We start from the raw sequence: 6,171 nt of genomic DNA on the forward strand, positions 1-6,171 counted from the left end.
AAAAAACAGAGGTAAAGTAAGCATGGCAGCAGGCAGGATCCCACTGTCAGGAACCACTTCTCTGTCTCTTTGTCAGCCTGCGTTTAGCCCATCTGTTGGCTTTGCATTGCTATCTTCTGAATTGTGGCACAAGAATGTGGTGGAGGAAGGATGGAAAAGGAGGGAGAGTGGAAAAAATGAAGGCAAAAGCCAGAACCCTGGTGTGCTTCAGTTGTTCCTCTTTTAAGAATGGCTTTTTGAAAGCCTTCTTGTAGTTCAGCAGTAGTCTTGAGACTGCTGTATTGCAGACTGCCACAAGACCTAGAATTTGGGACACTTAAAGGAGTTTTCAGAGTACGTTTTCTTTCTCTGGGTTCTTACGTGCTTGAACAATGCCATGAGGAAAAGAGTGTGACCAACTGTATTTTAGCAGAGGAATTAGGAGGTTACCTATCTGCTCTACTTAAATCCATAGAAAATCTTGATGTTAATCTTCATCGTAACCCACTGAATAGCTAGCAAGTTCTCCTGCACATATGCGCTGTGGTTGGCAAACATTTTTTGCACACAAAGTGGTCAGTTGGGTACTAGGTTTTAATAAGCAGATTAGCATGAAGCATTAAAAAACATATCAGGTAAATGGGTGTTTTGAAGCACAGATGTCTTGATTTTAGTGTTCCCATGGAGTCCTTGTATTCTGTTGTGTAAATTCTCTCATTGTATGTGGACTATTGATGCAAGAAAAGACCATAATGGCCCCTTCGGAGTTTCTGAAATAATTTGTATTAATCCAGTGTCTTTGTGTATCAAATGATAATCAGTACTTAAAAAAAAAATCCATACTTTTTATTCTTGCCAGCAGCTTGTATTAAAACATTTTCAACCTATAGAGTTATTGTTTTACTTGGAAAGGTGTGAGTAAACAGAAAAAGGTTAAAAAGGGAAAGAAAATTCAGGTGGGATTAGTGTATAAACTGTATAATAATTTGCACTTCAGAAGGGTGTTTTTGTCTTTGTAAGTAGGTATCATTTCAGTGAGTGATTGTCTGCAAACAGTGTCATGAAATGATTTTTATTTCCTTGAAATTTTGATTTTAAAAAGCCTTGGTGTACTTAAGCTGATAGTTTCAACTTGCTTTAACACAGGCTCAGTTTTTAGTACAGTATTGTGAGTGTATGACTATAGTAGAGTAAGATGCAAATGCTGTCAGACTTTTATGTGTAGCAAAGTGTGTGAACAATACATCTACAAGCCACTTCATTAACTCCAGAAAACTATTTTTGGGTGTATATTCAACTGAGCAATGTGTAAATTGTAAGTTAGGGAGAAATTAGCTCTACAAATACAACCCTGGTAGACCAGCATTCTCAGATAGCATTGTTTGAGAATGTGTCCCTGTTCTTTACAAGGGCCATAGTAAAATGATGCCATCATTTCAGTGTGTGACATTCTCTTGCAAAAGTTATAGCTGTTGTAGCAAACGATGCTGAAGGCCTCATAAAGTTCTCATTTCCCCATTACAGAGAAATTCCACCCCTAAACTATCTCAGATTAAATTATCTCTAGCTATATACACAAGCATAGATATTACTGCTATCTACAGACTGCTCAGATTGGAGACATTTGGCTTCAAAAAACCTTTGGCTCCAAAAGACCAGCCTGTGCTGTGTGAGTGAAAGCAGAAAGTTAATAGGCTGGTAGTAATAGAGCTAATATCCTCTTTCATGCCAGCCAGAAGAAGGCAAGATAATTACAAAGTCAAGCTCACTGGCCGAGTTGAGGTCAGAAAAAAACATACACATGGCGCAGGGCATTATTCATAAGCTGATTGATAGTTGCTTTCTCTCTCTCTCTCTCTCTCTCTCTCTCTCTCTCTCTCTCTCTCTCTCTCTCTCTCTCTCTCTCTCTCTCTCTCTCTCTTTTAGTGAAATAAAATTTATGTGATTAAATTGGTTGATTCTGAGGGGGTTGTTAAAAACAAAAAGATCCTGGAGAGCTCCTTCAGTCTGGCTAATATAGTTTTCTGAGAGTGGATACATACAAATTTTCTGTCACCTTTAGGGCTGGTGAAAATTGGCACAACCAGCTTTGTCTGGCTTACCTGTCCAGCAGTTTGACATACTGGCCCCCAGCAGGCTCTTCCAATTCTTGTTTTGCCATCCCATCAAAGAGGAAGGGACTGGTCAACATTTTAGAAAAGTTGCATATCCCAGGGAACAGTCAGACTCCTTTGCTATGAGTCACAGCGCTTTATATCTGCCTGTCTAGAAAGTCTGTAACACTTCTGAACGCACCCTATTTATATGGTACGGCCCACACATATTTCCCATTATCTGGTCTGCAATGGATAAAAGGCCAGCTTGCCTGGTTACCTGTTGTGCAATAAAGAAGCAATGTCTTTTTAAGCCTCTACAGATCAGGATTACTAAAGAGTCCAGCAGAATAGCATTGTGGCATCTTGTTTTTTGCCTAGGAATGTTACTGTTTGCACTTATCACTCTCTTTCTGCTCTGGAAGCCCTAACCTCCTGCAGAGGGACAGGAAAGGCAAGTCAAGGCCCTATCATCATAAATTACCATTGCAATTTGGACAGGGCTGATCCTCCACAGCCTAGGCTTCTGAGCTCCTTCACAGTCTCTGCAATAGGAGAACGTTTTGCTGTTCTCAGCAATCCTGCCTGTGCCCCAGCGGGTGGGAGATACTCCCACAGCCATCATAGCAGGAACAAGAATGTGTTAGGAAGGGACCCCCAGTGTGGTGGTGAGGGCTGAGAGTGCAGCCCTATCTGAAAAGCTTTCACATGTTTGCTTCTGTTATTACCTCCCCAGCTGATAGCTCACTCTACCTTTTCAGGTAGGGGAGTTGTATACCTGCACTTCTGTATCTTCTTCTGTTTGCAAGCTTTAGATGCAAGCTTGAAATACAATTAGTGCAAGCGGAGTGTCAGTTAAAGTCGAGCTTTAAAGTGTTTCAGTGTTTCCAACCTGAATGAAGCTAAAATGATACTCCTGTGTTTTGAGAAACACTAGTGTGGAGAACTAGGAAAAGTGAATTTAACTTGTGCCACCTGTGCTTGCATTTGTCTAACTGTAGCACTGCCTATTCATCCTCTAATTTCTAACAGTCATTTTTCACTTTCTCTTTACTATGTTCTCATTAATGTTTAGTGTGAATATTAATATACTGTGTCATCAAGAGTACTTTTTGGTTAAATAAAAAGAGAGGTGACCATGCTATGCCAGGAGAAATCAGAATGTGGAGCTAACTTCAAAACAGCAGAAAAAATATGCCAGTGAAGCTGCTTCCACACATCTAACATCAAACGATTTTTTACTTTGTACTGTATCCATGATCTTGAAAGCCAAAAAAAAAAAAAAGTCTCAGGGGTATTCTTATTCCTAACTTACCTAACGTTGTTTTAATTAATTTGCTAAATGGAGATCATCATTCCAGAAGTCTGCTTATTTTTGTCCCTGTTTCAACTGTTTGCGAAAATTAATTTTTGGCCTTTGCTGTCAGTTGTGATTTTAAATAGTAATGCTAATAGACTATGTTAATCTTACTAATGAAGAAAGGAAATTTTGTTTAGGGAACCTGCCCAGTGAAATCAAATTCATCTAATTTACTGAAGTGAAGTGTCTAAATCCCAGTGTTTAATTCCCAGCACATAAACAGGTGGCCAGATTGTTTTAGAAAAAAAAACAACCAGCTAGTAGCTCCCACCAATACTTTACCGATATATTTTGTAATACTCAGTATACATCTCTGACATTCTGATATGATACTTTACTATCTCAGCATCAAACCAAGGAGAAAGGAGACAGAGAACCAGAGCAGTTCTGGTAGTCTGAATTGATTAAAGCATATCTATTTAATAGCGGACATTTTGCAGTGTGCATTTTATGTCTCCAGAGTACATTCTTTTTCTATTTAATTATCTTTCTCAATCTTAACTTTGAAATAGTATGGCGCTAACACAATTCTAACTGAAATGCTTGTGTGATATATACTTCCTTCTTTGAAGAAATACAGTGACATTAAGATTCATTTTATCAAATTAATAGCTATTAAACTTTGATAGTCTGGATAAATGACTCAAAATGTGTAAGTTCCTGAAGCAAACAAAAACCTGTGTAATAATACATTATTTTTCTTTTCCTTTTCCTTTTCCTTTTCCTTTTCCTTTTTTATTAGCAAGGAAGCAGCAAAGTATATTCCAAAATTTCTCTTTCAGAGAATCCTGCCCCACAGAAAAGAGGCTTCAAAGTGCAAATGAACTCCTTTTCTTCTCACCATTTCTGAGCATCTAATATTGATGGGGTCATTAATGATATCAATGTCAATCAAACAAGCATGTTTTGTATGAGTTATGTCCATTAGAATAAGAAGTACTTCTGTGCTAAGATTCAGGGCTAACAGTTGATAAGCTCTGATGAAAAAAAAAAAAAGAAAGTGAGAAAGTGGGAGAAAGCACCTATCTTCCCTTCCACAGTATTTGTATGTATCTCATTTAGCGCTCATTTAGCTCTACTACACTTTGATGCAAAAAAACCCTACAGAAGTGGAAAAAATGCACCACTCTCTTGAATAATTATATGTGAATTGATTAGATATGTTTCTTTTTGTACTGTATTAACAGAAAACTCATGCTGTTGAGTGCAAGATCAAGAACTGCTGAATTTTGACCTCTGTGCTGATCTTCTGCTCTGCCCTGACCTGCATTAAGAAAGCCAGATCAGATGATGCCAGCTAGCCAAACTCAGTCCACCGGGTTGTTTAAAAAAGAAGGGAGAGAAGGTATGTTATACTTACTATTCAGCCACAAATGGTAAAATGGCAGCAATATCATTTGAATGCGTCTGCCATCAAGCCAGCTGTCAGTTCTTCACACAAGAGAGAGTTCCTAAATTGATGCTTATAGATTTTGCACACAGACGGTACTCAGACAATCCCAAATTATCTTTCCAGTCAGTTACATGATTATTATTTGGGTAACCAGCTTGGCGCATGTTGTTCGCATCACAAAGTCAATTACAAACTTAGTAGTGGCCTAAAGTATAGAGTTGCTTACCTGCCCTGGGGTGTCTGCTCTACAAACTGAAAATCTTTCGACTCAGGTGCTTTAAAACCTCCACTGAAGAGAAAATGGTCTGGTTGTTATTGGTTTTTTTGGGTGTGGGTTTTTATTTTTTCCTCTTACAATATGGGCTCTCTTGCATTTTTCCACCAGTCCATGTTAGTAGATTTATTTCTCTTTTTTTATTGCCTCTCCCTTCTTTTCTTAGTGTCATTGTCAGATATATCAGGAATAAAGCACACTGGAACATAGTTTTGAGGTATTATAATACTTGCAGATAAACAGTATCACTGAGACTTTCACAGTACAGAAATTGTGTCTCTGTGGTATCTTGAGGTAGATTAATTTCTAACACGTGGCTGAACATAGCAAACTGTGAAAGAGGGACAGTACTCTCAAGAAACTGGAGCATACTTAACAGAACACTCCAATGATCTTTGGCAGGCAGTAGTCATGCAGCCAGCACAGGCCTTAATATCCTGCAAAGATGTCAGCAAATTTCTGAGAAAAGGCGCTTCCTAGAAACATAGAATGAAACTGATGCTTACTTGTAATTTTGGATGGTGCCTGTCCATCTCTGTTGCAGGATGCTTCAGGCTCTGGCAAAGCAGCTGAGACATTGTTAGGACCATATTTGAAGAAATAAAACAGTGTTTTGTTCAGTACCTTGCTCAAGTTAGATCACGTCCTAATATTTCTACATACAACAGGTCTTCCAAATATCAAATATTTTTCCATCAATCACCAGAAAGGGGAGATTTCTGTTCTGTCTTCAGGTATATCTGCTCGCTAATAGTTACCATGCTGCCTGGGATCTAAGGAGTTTGTTTCCCTCAAACAAAGGTAGGCTGTCCCTCCGCAGAAATTAGGTCAGTTACAGAATATCATTATTAAATTTAAATGCTTTGTTTTCCAAGTTATTACCTAGAGCAGCTCTTTTTCAGACAATGTTCCTTCCTGCCATCTACTGTACTTTAGGAACAGTACTTCTCCTAACCTCAAGGGTAAGTCTCATGACAGTAGAAGATGAAGTTTTCTTGGCAATAGAGAAGACTTTTGAACCCCTTGCTGAAACAGATAAGAATGATCATAACTTTCACAGCCCTCAGGGTAA

Source organism: Meleagris gallopavo, chromosome 7 (genome assembly GCF_000146605.3).
Source record: "Meleagris gallopavo isolate NT-WF06-2002-E0010 breed Aviagen turkey brand Nicholas breeding stock chromosome 7, Turkey_5.1, whole genome shotgun sequence".
Classification (NCBI taxonomy): Eukaryota; Metazoa; Chordata; class Aves; order Galliformes; family Phasianidae; genus Meleagris; species Meleagris gallopavo.